This window comes from Petaurus breviceps, unplaced genomic scaffold, assembly GCF_028583685.1.
Source record: "Petaurus breviceps papuanus isolate PSGF00001 unplaced genomic scaffold, PetGlider_PUasm1.0 129, whole genome shotgun sequence".
Taxonomy (NCBI): domain Eukaryota; kingdom Metazoa; phylum Chordata; class Mammalia; order Diprotodontia; family Petauridae; genus Petaurus; species Petaurus breviceps.
Genome location: NW_027185665.1, coordinates 5,329,476 through 5,351,363, shown reverse-complemented (window position 1 = coordinate 5,351,363; position 21,888 = coordinate 5,329,476). Strand labels below are relative to the sequence as shown.

The 21,888-nt window shown below is 37.1% G+C and overlaps 1 protein-coding gene across 3 annotated transcripts in view; it reads left to right on the top strand.

Moving 5' to 3' along the window:
* The window catches only part of LOC138173169 (E3 ubiquitin-protein ligase NEDD4-like), a 507,966-nt gene that overhangs the window by 208,692 nt on the left and 277,386 nt on the right, over positions 1–21,888 (top strand). The window contains exon 1 of one of the 3 annotated variants that reach the window (XM_069103095.1): positions 11,154–11,211. The exons of the other annotated variants lie outside the window; for them this stretch is intronic. The gene's annotated coding sequence lies outside the window, so the exon portion shown is untranslated. Of the gene's footprint in view, positions 1–11,153; positions 11,212–21,888 lie in introns of those variants that run through there. 3 annotated transcript variants of the gene reach the window in all.

Here is a 21,888-nt window from a genome sequence, read left to right as displayed (position 1 = left end):
GCATAAAGTAAAAGATAGAGGATTGTAACAAAAACTAATTTTATTAAAACGTAGTTATCAAATATATGTTATAAAAGTTCACAGACCACAGGTTAAAAACCCCTGATGCCAGAGAAGTATTATGTGTATGGACTAGAGGGAGAGACTTCATTGAGAGGGAGTATTTGGATTTCAATTTAACACATGCGTATTGAGTTTCTACTATGATCAGGTGAAGCAACGAAGACCAGGTTAACAGTCTTTTTCCTCTAGGGGTTTATTATCTCTGTGAGAGAGGAGAATTACCAAGCATACAGCATATGGATAAACACGTGCACCCCCTACCGCCATATACATGCATGTACAGATACACATACACATAGGCATACATACATAAGTACATACAGTAGAGGAAGAGGACCCGAGACTTCCTGGGCATAGAGAATCTCTCCCAGGAAGCAGAAATGTAATTCATCTATTACTTAAGATCTTAGAGAGTTGTCTGAGGGGCAGCTAGGTGGCCAGTGGATAGAGCACTGGGCTTGAAATTAGGAGGACCCATCTTCCCTGGGTTCAAATTCAGCCTCAGACACTCATTTGGCTGTGTGACCCTGGGCAGATCTCTTAACCCTGTTTGCCTCAGTTTCCTCATCTGTAAAATGAACTGGAAAAGGAAATGGCAAACCACTCTAGTATCTTTGTCAAAACAAAACAAAACAAAACAAATGGGGTCCTGAAGAGCTGGATAGACTGAAATGACTCAGGATGAAATGACAATAAATAAAAAGAGCTGGGGAGGAAAGGAAATTACCATTTATTTAAATGTCTACTATGTGTCAGGTATTGTGCTGAGTAATTGACAAATATTATCTCAGTTGATCCTTACAACAGGTCTGTGAGGTAGGTGCCACTATTATCCCCATTTAATAGCTGAGGAAACTGAGGAGGGAACTGAGGTTATATCTGCCGAGGGGTAATGTCTGCAGTGGGATTTAAATTCAGGGCTTCCTGACTCCAGACGTATTCACTGTATCCCCTAACTGTCTCAAGTGATTTGCTCTTTCTTGTGCAGCTCACCTGTGCCAGAGATAGAACTTGAACCTAAGTCTTCCTGACTCCAGGGCTAGATCTTTATCCACTGAAACATGCTGCATTATAGTATAACACAAAAAGCTCTAATAGAAGGGGAAAAAGGCAGAATGTCATAAGGTAGATACTGACCTAGTCAAATGTCAACAGATATACATGAAGGGGGATAAGATGCAACACTTTGGGAGTTTGAAGGAGTAAGCTTGGCGAGTGGTGATGTGGAGGGCTCAGGAAGGGTTTTGCTAGGGAAGCAGCATTTGGGATGGGCCTTGAAGGCCTTGTCATCACAAGGTCATGCCAGGGCTTCTAACACTTAGAAAGCCAATGATATCTTTGGAGCATGCTAACCTAGGGCTTCTAGGACTTACTAGTTCACTGAATATTTCTGAATAGTCCAAAATTTGGCAGGAGTAGCAGTCTCCCCAAATCTAACCTAGGGAATGATCATACTCTTGACCCTGATCTACTTCTCAGTATAGCAATATTTCTATAAGATTTCATAATTCCCTCAATGGGAAAAAGACTTCCAAGGCCACTAAAAGGAAAAAACAAAAACAAAAAAATTAAGTTTTTTTTTAGGATAGATGTTTTATGATCTGATGAAGATGCTCAGATCTTAAGGTTCACCTGGGCCTATAGCTTTTAATGAAAAACATTTAATTTTCTCAGTAAAAAGTTAACTTTAAAAACAAAACCTTCAGGATTCCAGGGTTGAATTGCCTTGCTCATAACAAGCATGTTTTTCCCATAGTGACAGTTAGCAGCTGTTTTTATTCCCTTTTATTTGGTTTCTTACTCTTCTTTCAGTTTTAAGAATAATATATTGCATTGTATAAGAATCAGTAATAACCCTTCCAGCTGCCAGTTCCCACTGAAAGTCTTTGCTTATTATCTGATCTGAATATTATTATGTCAGTTTGTATTGTTTCCAGTTTCCCTTTGCTTTGTATTTTGGTGTGACTGAGCCTGTTTCATTATGGGTTTGAATGACCTTTGAAAATTTTTGATTTTCCCAAGTCAACAGCCATGCCTATATCTCTAACAGGCATTGAAGTGTACTCCTTGGGAATTACATTTTTTAATGTTTCCTATTTTAAAGAAACACTAAATCAAAAATACAACAAAATAGAGCAATTAAACACATGTGGTATGAAATACTTTACCCAAATGAGAAAGAACTGAATTTAGAGAAACCAGCTGAATCAATTCCATCCGATGAAGGGCAGACTTTAAGCTTAGTGTTGATAAAAGTACACACTGCCGTGGCGGTTAAAAAAAAAATGAAGCTACATCAAAATGATTGCTTGCTTGAAGTAACTCAGACAATACCAAATAATCCTCTGAACCTAAAGTTGGCAACTAAAGGCTTATGGAACCTGTTTTAGCTGATTTATAAAAATAATTTATAATGATTCCATATTACTCGTTTGCACATAGGTTCTGAATAGTGAGTGCATCTATCTTACAGATGAGCCTGTAATATCTGTGCATGGAACAGAAAAAATGTTAGACCCATGAGGAAATTCAGAACTTTGTGTTCTAATCACCCTGCTGAGAGTTTTTCATTCTCTGTCTCCTGTTGCTTTCATGGATATATAAAACTAGTCTTTGAGGCCAAACCCCAGGCAAGGTATCATAGATTCTGAGTCAATAGAGCATCAATTAAGGGAAGGGTTGTTGCGTTTTTAATATGAGACCTTTGAAAGTTCCCACCATATAACTTACAGTAGCTCCAGGAAAATAGTGGAAGTGCTGTATTCCATCAGCTTTTAAGAGACTACAGAAAAACCTTCTTCCAGGTTAACAACTCCTCATCCTAATTTAAGGGCATAATCCCCACTCAATTTGGGTTTCCTTGCTTTTTAGAAGAACATTATTTTTTGTATGTGTTGCCTGCCCAGTTATATTAGTACTCATTAATTGGAATTTGTTGTTTTGTTTCGACCTGATCTTGAGCATCTTTTTTTTTTTTTGCCAGACTTATAATTTCATTAGTATATGGAACTTCCAACCATGAAATGCCTTCTTTTAAGTTGGGCGAGCAACTGCCCTGTAACTTAGTCTTTGGAGAGTTGTCTGAATACACTGGAAGGTTAAGTGACTTACCCTCATTCTTATAGCCTGTATTTGTCTGAAGCAGGTCTTCCTACCTCCAGAGGCTGGCTCTTTATTCATTGAACTTTGCACTCTCTGACATGTATTGGTCTTTATTTAAACAAAACTGAACCAAACCATCAGTCTACCTTTCAGGATTAGTAAGTATATATTAGGAATAAAGTCAGATCTTTTTTCAGAATCTTGTTATACTTCATATTCTGAATATCAGATCTCATTGTCTAGTGAGAAACCACTCTGGCATCTTTGCCAAGAAAACCTCATGGGCACTGGCCCATGGGTTCACAAAGAGGTGATAACCACTGAATGATGAGACAGTAACAACAATGGGGCTTGGTCTGAAATTATGGGATTCCTTGTGAGTGTGGACTAGTTGACTTCTGACCTTTCTTCTAGCTCTGAGACTCTATGATTCTGAGCCCTGGGTCCAAGGTGCACTATGGAAATAATTTTATGATCTGTTTGATCTTTATTTCGATGGAATCTTTCTCACCTAGGATTTACTGCTTTCCCCACAAAGTGAAGTACAAAATGAAAAGTTAATTTTTTTAAAGATTACTGTTAGCTGGTCTCTGATTAATTGAAGTTTTTTCTCTACAGACCATTCTTGGCTTATAAGTGACTCATACTTACAACAGCTGTCTCTGCTCTGTTTTTTCCATTTCTGCTGCTGCTTTTGGGAGCCACTGTGGAAAAAAAAATGCAGATCTTTATAAAATCTGTGGGTTCAAAAGTAGGCAAAAAGAAGTAGCAGTGAAAAATGGAATCATTTTAGGGGAAGTTTTACCTCTGGGAAAAATTTCTAGACAAGGTGGGCCCCATGGTATGTGGTGACATGCAAAAATATCTTTACCTAAATTGTCTAGTTTTTTCTACTTGGCATGGTTTCAGTACCAAATTCCATCACTTAAAGATATGGATTAATAATGTAGACATTTTTTTAGATGTTTGTCATTCACATGTTCGTGTGAATTACCTCAATCCTATTAGAATAATGGGATCTTAGAATTCCACAGCCAGAAGGAATTTAGAGATCATTTAACTTTAGCCTTTTATTTTACACAAAGGACAAATTTGTGTCATACCTCAGTATACCTGGCAATTCTCTAGAACCTCAATATAGTGATTTTCCCTAAACATCCAATGGAAATGGGCTGTCCCATGTGACAGGAGCATTGATTAATGTGAAAAAAAGTAGTTATGTCTCTCATTTTGGGGACTGGGCCTATTTGTTCCAAGTGGAGGCCTAGGGAAAATTCGGCATCGAGGACTTTGGGACAGCTGGAAGGAATTTGGTGCCTAGAGAGAAGTACCAATAGCTGAAAGATCTGGAAAGGGAAATGATAAGGCAAACCATATATATTTCAAGATTTTCCTTAGCTTTTTCCCATGGCTGAGAGAAAGTAAAGAAAAGGCACTTCCTTCTCTTCTTTCCCATCCCTTTTTCTTTTACTTTTTTTCTTCATTTTTTTCTTCATTCTCCTTCCTCTTCACCTGATTCTGTATGTATATAGAATCATGTATTCGATACATACAGGTGTGCAGGTATATATGCACACACATACTTGTATATATGAATGCATACATATAATGTGTATATACATACACATGTGCGTGCGTACATGTATACATACATGCATACAATTTCATACTTCCAGGATGCCAAACTTAGGGTTTTATGGCTATAATTCAACTGTTTTACTGTTTAAATAGTCCTAAAAACCAACTTTCAAGCAAACTTTTCCCCTCCAGTCCCTTTATAAGTAGAAGGCTGCCTTTACATTAGAAGACTCCACCCCGAAGCACTTCCCTTCCCAAGTAAAAGTGTGGTTTCCTCTTGAAGACCTTTTGTAAGATGCTGCTTCATTCATGTGTTATTGCTGCGAAGAATGGAACCAGCCAGTGCTTTCTATAATATATATATATATATATATATAAATTGAAAGCTTCCTAAAATTAGAAAAAGTCAGTGTTAGACCGCCAGGGAAATTCAGAACTTTGTGTTCTGATCGCCAGGCCTTGCCTCTGCTATTACATAAAGAACGTCTCTATGTCATGTCATCGCTGTTTTGTTCAATTTATTCCTCCTCCAACTGCCCTAATTTCTCTTTTACTGTAACTGATGTGAAACACAACAGGAAACTTGTTCATTCCCAACATTTTTATTCTATTTTTCCTTCTAATCAAATAATAACACCAGGGAATTTACCATGATACAGACAAGGAAAAGAACCCTGGCCATGGACTGGGGGCCACCTTAGAATTCTGGTTCCAGCACTTAATAAGGATGTAATCCTAAGCACATTGCTTAATTTCTACTCTAAGATTCAGTTTATTTATCTGTAGAATGGGGGTAATTATATTTGTTGTTGTGTGACTCTCTGGGTTGTAGTGCAGAAGATGTTTTGTCAACCTTAAATCACCATCTAGATATGAGCTATAATTGTTATTCCTCATTATTATAGAAGTATTTTCAGAATGAAATTCTTCTTTTCAGTATTTTACTTTAGATTTTATTAAACTTATATTCTTTTTTTTTTTAAAGCAATTGGGGTTAAGTAACTTGCTCAAGGTTACACAGCCAGTTATTTCTGGGTGTGGTGCTAAGTATCTGAGCCCGGATTCGATCCCCAGGTCGCCTGACACTGGGGCCGGTGCTCTTACTCGCTGAGCCACCTGGCCGCCTCTTACTTTAGATTTTAAAAACACAATTTTCCATCTGCAACACTTTGCTGTCCACTTTAACTTAAAACTTCTACTTCAAGGATTTTTAAAAAATCAAATATGTGCTCACAAATTTTCATCTTTCCTTTTCTTCCCCCCACCCCTTCCCCTAGAGATATCTTGATTGGATGGCTTTACCACTTATTTTTCCCCATTTCATTAGCCTTTCCTTAGGACAAATCTTCTCCATGTGGCCCTCAGGACTATTCAATCAGTTTGGTAACACTATACCCCTTTACTATCCTCAAGGCTCATTTGTGATTCATGAAATTTAAAATTCCTAAATTTCTTGAAAAATTGATTAAATTAAATATGAATTAAAAAGGAAATGTGCTTGTGATGAAAGGAAATTATTAGCATAGAATTAAAAATAAGTTCATATGAAATAGTATTTTTTGTTCCTAGACAAAACCTGGTCAACATTAAGTATTCATAAAATAACAGTATGACAGAAGATATGGAGAGTAAAACTTTCTTTTGTCTCCTTATTCTAGGAGTCTGATAACCCAACCCACAACTTGCCATGAATGCTTTTTTACCTTCTTGGTGTTCTCTGAGTTGTTCAGACAAGCATAGAACAAATATTTGTCCAGTGCCTATAAAATACATAGCACTCCATAGGATTTGTCTTGGTGGAGCTGAGAACATGCATGTGTACTCAAAACAATAAAACACCGAAAAAAAAAAGAGACCAATAAAAGGGACCCACCCTTATACCCCCCCTTTTTTTTCAGGTTCTAGAGGAATATAATTGGAGCTCAAGATGACAGGGGACATGAGGAGCATAGGGAAATACTCTGAAATATAAGGAATCCGGTCTGGCATTACCACAGTATTTTTGCCTCTCTGAGTTGAGAGCCTAAGTGGTGTAGTGTAGCAGCAAGCACCCCCAGCGTTCCCGGGGTAGCTGCCAACACAGGTTCTTGGATCTGCTTTGCTAAAGGAAAGCAACTCAAAATTGGTTAACAAGCCTACTTTAATCAGTCAAATATGTATCATTTACCTAGTTCAGGGGAAAAAGGTCAGCATCCCCAACTTCAGAGTATACAGACAGAATTATCAAGACAGAGAAACAGATCAAGTAGACAGGTTTCCAAACTGTCCAACCATTACATCCATACCAAATCAACATCTGGTTTTTTCAAAGCTGGGAGGCTCTCAACAACGGCTTCCCAGAGTCTCATCTGATCAAATCACAGAACACTTCTCAAAGTGAGCCCCAAAGCAAAGCCTCAAATCAGGGTTTATATAGCCTTCTCCTGGCTCAGAGAATGTAACAACCTTATTGACCCACTGCCCAATCAAAAAGTATCTACTGAAAAACAAGCCTCCCATCCCAGGTTCCAGGTGCACTTTAGCCTAAGGGCAGGGAAGATCTTAAAAATTTACATTCCCATTACATGTAGTACAAATTTGTATACTTAGTATAAATTTTGCTCAGGGTGCTGTCCTGGGTCATCTTCTCTTCTGTTTAGGCACTTTCTTTGGGAGATCTCACTAGTTCTCATGGGTTCAGTGATATCTGTCTGTCTGTCTATATCTATCTATCTATCTATCTATCTATCTATCTATCTATCTATCTATCTATCTATCTGTCTGTCTGTCTGTCTGTCTGTCTGTCTGTCTGTCTGTCTGTCTGTCTATCTATCTATCATCTATCTATCTATCTAGCTAGCTAGCTAGCTGGCTATCTACATCTATATTACTCCTGAGCTCAAGTCTCACATTGTCAATTTTCTTCAAACTGTCCTTCCTGGAATTCTCTTAGTCCTCTAAAACACCATGCTCAAAATGGAACTAATTTTCTTTCCCCGTACTGCAAATTTTCCTATTTCTGTCAAGGAAACTATAATCTTTCCAATTATATCATTCATACCATCTATCTCATACTCATTAGCTTATTCTTGTTATTATCATTGGGAATAATGATGGCACCTCTCTAATAGGGTGATTGTAAGGATCAAAAGATATAATTTATGCATTGTGCTTTACAAGCCTTATAGGATCTTAGTGTTTTAAATTTAAAGTTGGAAGGGACCTTTGAGGTAATCAAGGCCGATCCCCTCATTATAGAGATGAAGAAATTCAAGCTTAGAGAGTCAAGATGCTTTTCACTGTCAATGCAAGTTAGTGTCAGAGGTAGGATTTGAACAGAGTTCTTCCTGATTCCAAATCTATAACATGATCTACTATTATTTCATCTATCATCACCATTACCATCTTCTTCATCATCACCATCATCCTCTTCATCATCTTGTCCTTGACTCTTTCCTTTTTTCCTCAATCCTAAAAAGTTGTCAAATCTTGTTTATTCCACTCCCATAGCCATCACCTTAGTTTAGATATTCACCACCATCACAATAGACTATTATTAATATTATTAATTGATCTCCCTGCTTCTAATCTCTCTCGACCTCTGTCTCTGTCTCTTTCTCTGTCTCCCTCCCCTCCCCAGCCATTCTTCTCCTTCCTCTTCTTTATCTCTCTCCTTCACTCCTTTCTCCCTCTCTTACTCTTTCACTCTCTATGTGTGCCTCTCTGTCTCTCCCTCCCTCTTCTACATAAAATTGCCAAAATTATTTTCCTAATACATAACTGATCAGGCTCCCCCTTGAAATATCATCTTTTCCAATCTTATTTACTACTTCTCTCTTTGTCTAACTGTATTTTCCACCAATCTCAAATACTATCTTTGGTCTCTATCTCCTTTAGGCATTTGCAGAACCCATCCTGTCCCCCCCCTTTCTGCCCCCCTACCCCCCCCCCCCCTCTTCTTTTTTTTTTTTTTTTTTTTTTCTTTTTTTTTTTTCTTCCTTTCTTTTTTTCCTTTTTTTCTTTTTTTTCCTTTTTTTCTTTTGTATGTCTCCCCTCCCCCCCCCCCCCCCCCCCCCCCCCCCGCCCAGAACTCCTTTTTTTTTATCTTCATGTATCAGAATCTTTACCTTCTTCAGGAGTCAGTGCCCTCTTCTATGAAGCCTTCTCTGATTTTCCCAGTTGTTGGCTCACTCTTCCTCCTCAGTTGCATTATCTTTATTTATAAGTATGATTTATCTTTTTCTCCCCCCCTCCTCCCCCCACCAACTTAAACCTAGGTTCTGTTTTATTGATTTTCTTTCTACACTTAGCTGCAGGCTTGGTGCCTTCCATATAGTAGCCTTAGTTCAATTGTCTCTAAAATGGGGGGATAATTCTTAGGTTGTGTGTCTCATAGGCCTGTTGAAAGGAAAACACTTTCTAAATTTGAAAAGCTGTTATCCTTGTAATTATTTTCTTTACCACTGTTCTCTTTAACCTAACCAAGCCCTATAATAATCATAGCTTATTGTCAATTTGCTCTCTGGAGTGGACACACAATGTTGGCTAAAGTTGTCTTGCCCTCATTTTCATTGTTCTTTCATGTCAGTATTTTTCTTTCAGTAATTTATACTTTGTATAAAACTAAAATGTTTATGGAAAATAAATTTCATTTTGTAAATATTTAAGTGACTCAGTATGTAGCATGAGATAGGTTCTTTCAGTGTTAAATCCAATTGAAATCCTTTGGATGTGGAATTATCTTGTAGCTATCATTGTAGAAATCCTGAGACAAGTGGTTAATGAGGTTAACCATTTAGGAAGTGGTGGAGACCTAGAAGTCTTTTTATGTTTCTCATCACTGTATGTTGGAGGTTTCAGGAAATGCATCTACATTGAGGAAGGTTAAGATTTTATTATTATTATTATTATTATTATTATTTCTATCTAAAGAGTTTTATCGAAGGGAGGGTAGATGGGCAGCCTTTTATTTGACAGCAACTTACTTTGTCTATAATTCAGAATGGAAGCAGTGCTACAACAGAGGGCACCATACCACATGATTTGAATCTTCTTTGATAGATCTCTATATTTCAAAAGCTTTTTGTACCATGTAGCTTGGAAACTGATTTTTGGCTACATCTATTCAAAACATTTTCTAAAAGTTTTTATGGATGAATGTTAGGGACATAGTCAGGATTATGATAATGGTCAAGTCTGACTTGATCCCAGTGTATTTCTGCCAGTCTTTGACCTGTTTTTCATGTCATAAGGAAGTCTTGGTCTTTCTATAGCTTCCTTACATTGATTGGCCTTGTATTTCATTAATATTGAATGGGTTTTTGTGAGAATATGTTCCTAAAGAATATTGACTAGAATTATATAGGTGTTAATTGCTTTAAATGTGTTTTTATTCAGCTTTGATTTCAGAATATCAGTGTTTTTTATAGTATATATATATATTTGTATATATAGATGTGAAAAGGCAGATGCACTCATACATTGGTACTTGGTCTAACTATCCTACAAAGCAATCAGTTTGGAATTATTGTGTTTTAGCTAGTTATGGCTAAAAAGTCCATGCCTTTGACCCAAAGATGACACAGTAGATAAAATACTGGAACAGGAGTCAGGAAGACTTCACACACAATGTATATGAAAAGAACGAAAAAGAAAAATGACATTAAATACTTCGTACTTATATTGACCAAGTTCAACAAGAAGAGTTTGGAAAATATCCCAGCCCCTTTCTCTCAGCGGTCAGGTACAATGCTTATGGAACAGACTGTAGATTAAGGTGAATGCTGGTTAGTTTTGCGGAACGGTTTTCCCCTCCCAGTTCTGTCCCCGGCTCCCATCCCCTTAACCTTTGTGAAAAGATATGGCCTATTGAGCTGTATTCATAAATGAATGTAATTTTTATTAAAAGTGGCATCAACAAAAATGAAATGTTAAAAATAAAAAGACATTCCCCCCTTCTCCATCAACCACTCAAATTCATATGGCACTATGGAGCTCTTCCTGGTCCATTATGTTTAAATCCATTATAGTCCATTATTGAGCAAAGAGATGGCCACAGTCTCTTGCCAAAGATACCTATAGCTACCTTGTTCAGGGCTGTTTATTCGTCACCATGTGATTTTAAAAAGCTAATTGCCAAGAAGGGTGGAGATATTTAATCTTTATTGTAGGGGTGGAGCTTGACTCAACTCCTTTTCCAACAACATCTGTTTCTCTCTAGCTGTCTTTTATGTGAGTCACCTGTATAAGTAGCAGCTCTTGGAATTCCTTCTCAGTTGTGTTAAAACTTGCCGTATTTCCTGGAGTATCTGTGGAGGTGTGCCTTAAGACAGACTCAGAACATGAAAGGAACCAGACAAAGAAAGTGATCAGGTGGTTAGGAAAGGCCGATTTTTGGTGTGTTTTTTTGAAGGAAAGCTGGACTTAAATCAAGGTTGTCCTGGGTAGGAGAGGTTGCCAATACCTGTCGAACCCTGAGAAAAATTACAGGTAAGAACAAAGACGCTACTGTATTAATTTGCCCTGGGAATGTGTAACCGCTCTGCGAGCTGGTGGTAAGAAGTTTTGATTTGTTTTAGAGCTGTTTAAGTAGCAATGGACTGAAACAGCCCCATCTCACCCAAATCTGATCTATATATATATACGACCATAAAATAGTCTGTTTATTTTTCCTTAATTATATTATCTGTAGTTGATGAATTTGGCTCTGCTAATAGAGTGTGTGACCAAGAAGTGAACGTTTTGTGCTTTTAAAAATTTCTGTTTTGAGTTCTTTCTGTGGTTGTATACATAATTCTTGCCTTTCTTCTGTATGGATTCTTTTCACCGTTTGAAAAAGAAAGGAATATAAACGAACAAATTCTGTAGATGTCAGAATGGCACAAAGACATCTTTTGTATATTTTACACCTTGAAAATCAGGGAAATTGAAGGCTCTTAAATTAACTCTGTGTTCTTCATTTAAAGTCAAGTTAGGCATTTTGCTTCCTCTTCCATTTTTTGCCTTTTCATAAATTACTCTTCTTTACCTGTAGACCAGATTAGAAGAATTAGAAGAAAAATTAGTTCCCTCACATTTAATCACTGAGGAAATAGTTTTCTTTCTTTTGAGAGTTAAACCTGTATTTTTGAAGGCCGTAGAATCTACCCTTCCAACACTCCTCACCCTCATGAGATGACTTATGTAATATAAAATAATGCATGTTATACTGAGGTACTACAAGTTTTCCCCTAGGAATTTGTTTGTCAGTCTTTTTTTTTCTTTTTTTCTTCTATAAATTTTTCTTCTAATTTCCTCACCTCTACTACTTATTATTCTTGAAGTAAATTTGAATAACAGCTAAGTGTGTGTTCAGTATCGATGAAACCTACTTTCAATAGTGCATTCGTTATGTGATCTTATTTTAGAAAGGCAAAAATGTGCCAGCAACTTGTGATTAAAATGTACTAAAATCTAGAGCTAGGTTTAAGCTATAATGTATTAAAGCAGTTGACTTAACATTATATTATAATAAATAGTAACATGCATGTTTAAATTAAATTACTTCATGATTTCAAAACAAAACAAAATGAAGCTGTAACTTTAGAACTCAATGTCCTACCTAGATGATATCCCTACTTTGATAAGATTTGCTGGCAGTGAATAGGAAAAGAAACAATTGCTGAGATGCTTTTGCAAGTTTTCCTTGAGCAAGGAAGGAATAGTGAACTTTCATCTTTCAGAATCACGTGAAAAGTTGAATAACTTTTGGGGGTAAACATGAGGGGAAGCTATTTGCTTAACAAGAAGAGATTTTGAATGTTTTCCATTTTCATTTGCAATGGCACTTATATTTAAGTATCAAATATATAGTATAATGCTTTCTGCTGAAGCACTTGTGTAAAATGCAAGGAAATTTGTTAAAGCACATTCATTTAATTTTTATTTTAAGAATAAGAAATTCTAAAAAATTCTTTTTTCTTAATGCCTTTTTTAAAAAAACTACTGCATGGTTACAATTACATATCCTAATTTGTTCACTTAAGTTTAAACTAGGTTTTTGCCAAAAGTGGGTCTTTTTACCCACCTTTTGCAAAAGAGAACAGGCAGAAATGAATGCTTAGTTTTGCAGAGGTTCGTTTACCTGGCTATGCTGCTTGTCCTTGCTTCCAAGTCCATTAACAGGCAAAATTTATAATGGTTTTGTCTCCAAATGTGAACCTTTAAAAAAAATTTTTTTTGAATTTTTGGGTGTTCAGGTACTCTATAACCAGTTGCAGTTACTTAATTAGCCTCTGCTTTCAGTTCTTGGATAGGCAGATAGAGATGGGGGTCTTTTTTTGTGTCCAGCAAGTAGAAAATGCAAAGCTTGCTACCATACACATTCCTTAATGGCTGGCACAAGTGATTGTTCATTCCCAGCTAGGGATACAGGTGACTCAGTCCACTTCCAGAAATTCCCACAGGTTCAATTGGTGTCCTATGCTTACAGAAACACATTTGAAATATCTTCCTGGTGGCTCAGAATTCCACACCAGATTACTTGATATCACATTGTCCATAACAAATATTTGTAGTAGTTACATTCCATGGCTACACTTGTGCCACACAAGAGCCCCCTGACATCAGCAAGGTGCCACTTAGGGCTAGAAAAAGCTTTCTTTACTTTAATTCAGCTTGAATAACAACTTTCCTAAAGCTATGGGTTCCAGATGCTGAACACTCACAAAGCTAAGTCCTGTGTAGCTGCTGTCACCAGAGATAGCATACAAAACAGTCCTGGGATGTTTCTCAGTGATCATGAGCTGTCCTCTATCAAGCAGGTGAATGTGTGTACTCTTAATCATCCTAAGGGTGATTACTAGAGCAATAGTCCAAACTGAAGCTTCTCATTTACATCTTTCCTAGATATAGAAGTTCTTCACCCTCCCCACCCCCCAACCCTAGTTGAAGGATTAATCAATAGAAGTTTCTTTGGAAAAAAAAAAAGTACATGGAGCCTATGATACACAGTATTAGGACTTCAGTAGGATACAGAATGCTTGATTCTTAGGAATAAAAGTAAGTTAGATTAAATGTGATGAGAGCAAATTGGATTTAATGAGAAACACAGTAGTTTATCCCCTTAATTAATCCTTGATTACTTAAGCAAAGTTGTTGATTTGATTATTGTTGTCATTCAAATGTCTCTATCCTATGGACATTCTGTGATCATATTTGGGGTTTTCAATGGCAAAGGTACTGGAGTGGTTTGCCATTTCCTGCTCCAGCTCATTATACAGATGAGGAAACTGAGGCAATCAGGGTTAAATAACTTGTCTAAGGTCACCTAGCCAGTAAGGGTCTGAGGCTGGATTTGAACTCCAGTCTTCCTGACTCCAGGCTTGAGACTATCCACTGAGCAACCTGTCTGCCTTTTTTGATTATAAGCCAACCTATTACTGCAGACATAAAGACTAAGGAAGGTGAATGACTCACTATCCTGTCATATCAGCGTAGGGAATTTGGTCATAGAGTTCATGAGGACAGGTAATTCACCCTCGTGGGAATGTGGTTTGTTAAGAAAAAAAAAAGATGCCAATAAGATAATTTAAAAACTTTGGTTTTAATAACAAGATTATGACAATAAATTTATTTGAGGTTTGTCATAGTAGACAGCTCCTCAGACTCAAAGGTAACCAACCTTGTTTTAAGTTTGAAGATATTTAGTAAAACATCTGCTTTTATAAAAAAGGTGTTTTTTTATTTTTAATGGAAATTCATTTGTAAATTGATTTCTGCTTAGCAGAAGTTTGTTTTTCTGCCCTAGTCATGTGGAAAGAGAAATGATCCTACCTTTAGTGTGGGTATGGTACATGTACATTTTGTGGGACTGATAATTTTTATTTTAATCTATATACAAGGACTGTTGTAGATTTGCTGGCTACTTCTCTTATCTAGTTGTGTGTTTTGCACTCTGTGAGGTTTAATCTCTGATCCCCAAATCCATGTGAATGCCCTTCACTCCTACTTTGAATCTTTTTCAGATTTCATTGTTGGATTTTTCCCCCCTCCCCCACCTCAGTTCATTTCATTTCTATTTCCTTTTTTCCATAGATGGGAACAGCTCCTGCAGCATTTTGGAGGAGTGGCAGTTTTTTTTGACTGCTAATCATTTGGCAGCTTGAATTATGTCAGACAAATGTAGTGGAAAAAACTAAGGTAGTTCTATTCCCTATTTAAATTAAAAAAGAAATACACCTTTTGAAATCTTTTCTCTTTAGTGTGATCCTATATGTCCAAATCTAAGGAGGTTTTTCTGCATTTGTGCCTGTTGTGCTCAGGTAGGCAGAGTTTTCAGCTTCTGAAGGAATTAGAGGCTTATGTGCAGTATGAGTGAGTATGAGAAGAGACAATCAGTGGAATGATGAATGAGCTCAGCACTCTATCATCCTTATTTAACTGGAGATCCAGGGAGATTTATTGTCCTGGGGAAATTGTATAAATTCATTTTGGAGTATGACGGGAAGCAAAAAATTTCTCATGATCTAAGCTTATATACCAATTTTTGCAATATCCTAGGAAAAACCATAAAGCAACTTAGAGAGAGGATGTGTGATGATACTATGCCTACCCATGGATGAGAGTCTATAATGACTTTCTGACCTGTACCAGGGAACCTCCATGACTGCAGCATGAGGTTTAATGAACCTTCCAGTGCTCTCTTAATCTAGACATTATTGTCTTGTTTAACAACCTTCTTTGATATGTATACTGATGCTTTAGAAAAAGGAGGCAGAATTATCATTGCTGTTGTTAATTTATTTAGTTCTCACCCCCCCCCACATTTGTGAGTATGTCTATATATGTGTATTTTGGCAACAGCATTAAAACACCAGAGTTTATAGCACCTCATATGCTCTTCAAAGAAATGACCTTGAAAATAGTTCAATATTCACAAATAAGGAACAGCTTTTAAGAGTCAGGAAAAAGCTCAAGAACATGAGTTCATGGGGGTGGAAAAAGCAGGTCAAAGCAATGCTTTCACAAGGAACTAGGTAGAAATTCATGTAATTCAGCTTTTAGGTTACATGGTTTCTTACCTTTCCTGGACTACAGTAGCTTGTTATCCTGAAACTAGATTTTTTTTTTCAGGGAGAGGGCTTGCAGGGAAAATGAAAAGGTTGTTACTTTAGGTCATTTGTTCAGCATACTCTAATCTCCAAGCACAGAGCAACAGATAATTTTCTTATAAAAAATTATAAATAGCTGAGACTAAAGGAAATAGATAATCTAAGTAATCTCAGGCTTTTAGTAGTAGTTGATTTGTACCAGTCTCTGAGATTGTATATTTGTTGTTTAAAAGCAGATGTTAAAATGGCACTTAAGGCAAAGTATAAAATTTGAAGCAAAATGGTACTCACTCAAGTGAATCTTTGATCTCATTCTTAGGGGCATTCCCTCTCAGAGTGCAAAATGCAACCCATCCTTGACCTCACATCTTATCTGAGGTTTGTCCATTTTACTGGTAGGGGGCTTTCCTGACTTTTTCCTGAGGAAATAGGTGGAATACACGAATTGGCCCCTGGTCACCATTTGGGTACACAGATAATTTGATAATATGAGAAGTGTGGCTGATGTTACTATAACAGTAATAGAAAAAATTGACCTTGCTGAAAAATGGATGCCTCTTTAGGTTTAGTTTTTCTGCACTTGAAATCAGGAGGGATTGAGTTTGAATGATGACTTTGAAAGCTTGAGTTGGTGCACAAATATCTGCTTTTTCCATGTGCTTTTTTTTCCCCTCTCAGGAAGGAACTCTGTAGATGCCACATGGCTGTCACTATATCTTAAGCTGGAAAAGTACCGTTGCAGGAATTGTACTTTCTAGCTTCTACTCAGAAGCTGTGGGCTTAAGTAATTTTCTAGGAGTTTCAGTGGTTAAAAACAAAACCCCCTGTCAGGGGAAAGCATGTCCCTTGTGTTACTTAGGGATTTCTCAGGGCCTTTCCTGTTTTAAGGACTGGCTGTCCTAGTTACCTAGATTTGGAAGCTGATTATTCACTTTCTTAATTATGAAGGTCATTATTGTGACTGTACATTAAAGGAGTGTGTTGTTTGTAGTGAACTTTAATTGGCTGGATTTTTAGTGCTTTTTGAGTAGTTTGAGTTGTTAAACTACTTCAGTATGATTCAGTCATAGGGTGTCAAATAGGATGTCTGGCCCAAGGCCTCATCTAAACTAAGGCCTCATCTATACTCCTACAGACCAGATCTGATTCTATAGGCTGACCTATAAGGTTCATTTTTTCTTTTTGAATTGTTACTCCCAACTCCAGCAAAATTTCTAAATGTAGCTGATAATAGATATTCAAGGTATTGTAGACATGGCAGGGCAGCTTTTATTTTACCTCATAGAAAATGAAGATCTAGAGAATTCACAGGAACTCATAAATGGATACCGAAACACAGCAACAATTACAATAAGTCACTGGCTCAACATGGACCTCAATCTGGGGTTTCCTTTGAGGGGCAGCAGCCCTTTAATATTCTGGTGGATCACTCATTTTTCTAAACAGAGTCTCATAAAATCCCTCCCCAGCTTTAATGCCATGTAGTGGTTTGGTTACCCACCTTTAAAAGGCAAACACCCTTTAGAACTGCTGAATAATTGATCCCTCTCCCATCAGACTTCCAATTTTCTAAATAACTCCTTGGCTCTGCTCCTCAAGTGGTTTGTTACTTATGAACTGTGGGTGATTGTCTTCTTTCTCTGAGGAGCATGCCACGTCAGGAAATTTCCTTCTCCCTAAAAGAAGAATATTGATCTTTTTTTAAAAATTGTATTATATTCTTTTCCCACAATTACAAATCAAAAAAAATTTTAGCATTCATTTTTACAAGATTTTGAATTCTACATCTTTCTCCCTCCCCTCTTCTTAAAACAGTAGGCATAGATAATAATTTATACATATCCCATCTTGTAAAATATTTTTCCATATTCATCATGATTGTGGAAGACGAAACAGATCTAAAGTAAACAAAAAATGAGAGAATGAAATAAGAAAAATCTTCTTTGATCTGCATTCAGAGTCCATCAGTTCATCTGGACATGGAGAATATTTTCCTATGTAAGTCCTTTGCACTTGTTTTGCTTCATTGTGTTGCTGAGAAAAGCCGAATCGTACATAGTTGATCACATGATGTTGCTGATATTGTGTACAGTTAGAACATTGATCTTGAACCTTTTTTGATCACACATACCTATCAAGAAAAAACACATTTTTTTGAGCAGTCCCCAATATATGTACTTTTTCTTATTTATAAGTCATGTTTACTCCTGTGTTATATTCAATATATACATTATGAAACTGAAAATTAGAAAATTTAAAGGATGAGATAAAGTTGAAAACAATATTTGGTCTCAGAGTCAACATGTGTTTACTGAGTAGGAGTGAGAGGGCCTTATCTCCTCTTTGGGAAAATCATTTTGAGAGCTTAGAGGAGGATAGAGGAGATTTGTGGAAGGAGAAATAATTCGATGGCTTTTATTATAGTAGTCCAGGCAAGAAGTGATGAGGGGCTGAGAGTGACTAGAGAGAAAGGGACAACAAGTGGAAGAGGTTTTGTGGAGGGGAAAATGACAAGATTTGGCAACTGATTGAACATACAAGGTGAATGAGAACGAAGGGTCAAAAATAACACCTCCGTGAATGACAGAGAGGATGGCATTACCCTCAACAGAAGTAGGGAAGCTCGGAGTGGTCAGGTTTTAGTGACAAGATAACCTAATTAAATCCGACATACAAACAAATCACAGTCAGTTCCTTCCTGCTTAATCTGTACAATACCATCTGACCTAAAATTAGGTGGAAGTAGGGCTGTTACCAGTCACTTTAGCCTGGGGTACCTGAAGGAGCCACAGGATGATGGAAAGGCTCGGTTGGCATCTACTCCTGAGAGGGCCCATGTAGTGACTGGGTCAATCTTCTCTGGAGGGTCTGGAGGCCTGCTTCAAAAAGGAGAAGTTTGGGACTTGGTATAAGTCAGAGGTGGGAAGGTGTGGATGTTGGGGGATAATGGTAGCTGTGGTTGTGTTGTAGGTAAGCCCCACTATTGGATAATTGGGGGGAAGGGAAAGATTTAACCCATCTTCCTATTATCCAGTTAGTTAATCCCACTCTTCCTGGAGATCAAGCCGTGGCCCCCCACTTCCGAGGACATTGTTCTGCAACGTGAAATTGTCATCCATGGACCCACTGCCTGTGAAATCTTTTGATAGAAGGCTATATTCTGGAATTCTGTTGCTTAGAGAATTTGAAATCCATACCTTGCCCTCCCCTTCTACACAGGAATTCAGAGTTTGCAAACATCATCCATGAACTATTGCTTTGAACAGAATAGTCATACCCACATTTGTCTCTGCCATGGGCTTCTTTAGGAAATCGATTACCTTGTATGATTATCAAATTGATCCTGGACTAATAATGCATAGTTACTGAAGGCCTATTTATCTCTTTCTTGTCATGTACAATATATCCAAACAGCACCAATTTCAGGGATGAGGACGGTATACTATTTAAGCTGAAAAACAATAAGATTTGTGACTAAATTCTTGGGATTCTTTCAGGTAATTGAATTCATGACCAACCTGGAATCCAAACAGACCAACTTAAAAAGCTGTGGGGGCCATCTTGAAAAGTTCCATCTCAGACTTCTAACATCCTACGTTCTTATGTAGTGAGATTTTCTGGCTTGTCTTGTAGTGAATAAAAAATAAGGAAACGAGGCATGCTGCAGTCCTGATAGCCTCCATTATATGTTATCATTCCAAGGGAAAGAATAATGAAGTTGAAGGGAGAAAATCTGAGTTTTAGTTTCACCTCTGACTCTTGTTAGCCATTTGACCTTAAGGGAGTTACTTATTTCATATTTTTAAAAACTAGTTTTCTCAACAGTAAAACTGGGGTGGTGATATTTTCACCACCTCATCAGGTTGCTGGGAGGAAGATGATTTGGAAACTTTAAAGTTCTTTGTAAATGTGAGTTGTTATCCTTGACTGTTCTTTCTTTACCTAAGATGGAGACATTTAATGAATTTCTAAGTATGTTTTATCAAAACCGTTAATCATCTTCAGAGATGGGTTTCACATTTATAATCAATAGTCCAGTGAGACATTACTTCATTTTTTTCAGAGGTATGCTATCTTTTCCAACACCACAATTTTTAAAATTTTAACTTATTTATTTACTTTTAGCTTAACACCACAATTTTCACTATTTGTTCAATACTGTTGTGTTACAGAATTACCTGATGTGGAAGTGATGATGAATTTCTCTAGTGCTGCCTTTTTCACTTAATTAACTTTAATGCTTAGAGCATGTAGTGACCAATGATAACTGTATCTTTTCAAGTTACAGAAGTTAAAGGAGCAGCTTCTATTCATCCCACAGTAGGAGGGAATTTAGGGGTTACAGAACAAAGGACATTTATGTATCATGTTGTATGTAGATTGGTTGAGATGTCTTGACCACTTGTTCAGGTTGTAGAAGGTGTATTTCGACATTGTTTGGCAACTTAAGATACGGAGTATGTATTCTGCAGCCAGAACCAATTTGAGAATATATATTATTCAATTGACATTAAAAAGAAAAAGGAAGCTATAAACAATAGAGATTTCTATGTTATGTTTCAATTCAGAACATTTAAAACATTATTAAAATTTGTAGAAAATCAAATGCCAGTTAGAAGGAAGACCAGAAACTAAGAGAGCACTTCATATCATGTGTTATTAGGTGGTTTGAGTATTCACATGGCAATAATAATAGTAATAATTACTCAGTTTATACAGCATTTTACAGTTTACAAAGAGCTTGTCTCACATCGGCCTTAGGCAATAGTTGTTTTAAATATTGTCATTCCTATTTTACGCATGAGGACACCTAGTTCTATTGTAAAGCAGCTGGGTTGTGGCAGAGCTGGGATTCAAACTGAAATCTTCAAACTATTAGATCATTCATTTTTCCACCAAACTATGGTGTCTCACAAAACCCAGGAGTTGTTTTATATTCAGGTGGTCAGTGGTGTACTACCTTGGCAGTCTGTGATACCTGCAAAAGTTTAGAAATATGGTCTTATGTAGGGGCCAATAAATTAATATTGTATCCTGTTTTAACATGTCTTTTTTCACAGGATAGAGTTCTCTGTTATGAAGTTTTATTGTGTTATAGAGAACATTTTTCTTTTATGGGTAGACACATTTGGGACTAAAAGGCTCCACAGAAGAAATAAAGGAGCCTAGGTAAAGCTGAAAGCCATTTTATTTAGTGTATGAAGGGCACAAGGCTTCGCTAGAGACAACTCAAGAAGCTACGGATGGATATAAAGGAAAAAAATACACTAGGGCATCCCAATGATGCTCTGTTAACATTAGGACTAGAATTGACACTTCTAATTTAGAACTGCCCCTCAGTGCTTTATAATAGAGCTAGGACTGATACCACCAAGCTTATCCTACTTACAATTTGTTAACCTGGGATAGAACCGGTACTTTCAAAGAAAGACTGGGCAAGGTTAGAAAAGATGCATGATCAGAGTGATCCCTCGGGGCATTTCAGGCCCAAGAAGCCATGGCAACAAAGATAAGTCTACAGTGGTTTAGCTGGACGCATACTTCAGGTCAGCTGCTCAGAGCATGATGATTTGACTGGCACGGTCAGTTCAGGATAGGAGCCATGTAGCTGTTTTTTACATAGAAATCCTAGTTATTGGTCTCTCATGCCCAAAATCACAGGCTGGGGAACACCAGTTAGCCAGGACACAGAAAACTTCTAGGTTGGAATATTCCAGAGAAACTTTTAGATGTGGGGAAGTTCTCTAGAAAAGTTACTGCAGAACAGAAGCTGATACAGGCAAGAGGAAGCTTATTCTCGTTGAGGCAGACTGTAATCAGAGAGGTTGTATGATTTGATAGAAAGATCCTTAGGTCTGGAGGCTCAAGATAGGTTAGTCTTATCACTTACTATCTTTGAGCCTGAAACAATTTCTGTCTTCTCTGATATGTAGCTAGCAAAGCTTTCATTATCTACCTCACAAGGATTGATGAAAAAGGTTTGTAAAGCTAGTGCTTTACAAATTATAAATTGGAATTTAGGGGAGACATTGCTATGTTGAAGAAAACAGAAGCCTGCCTTCTGCTACAACTGATT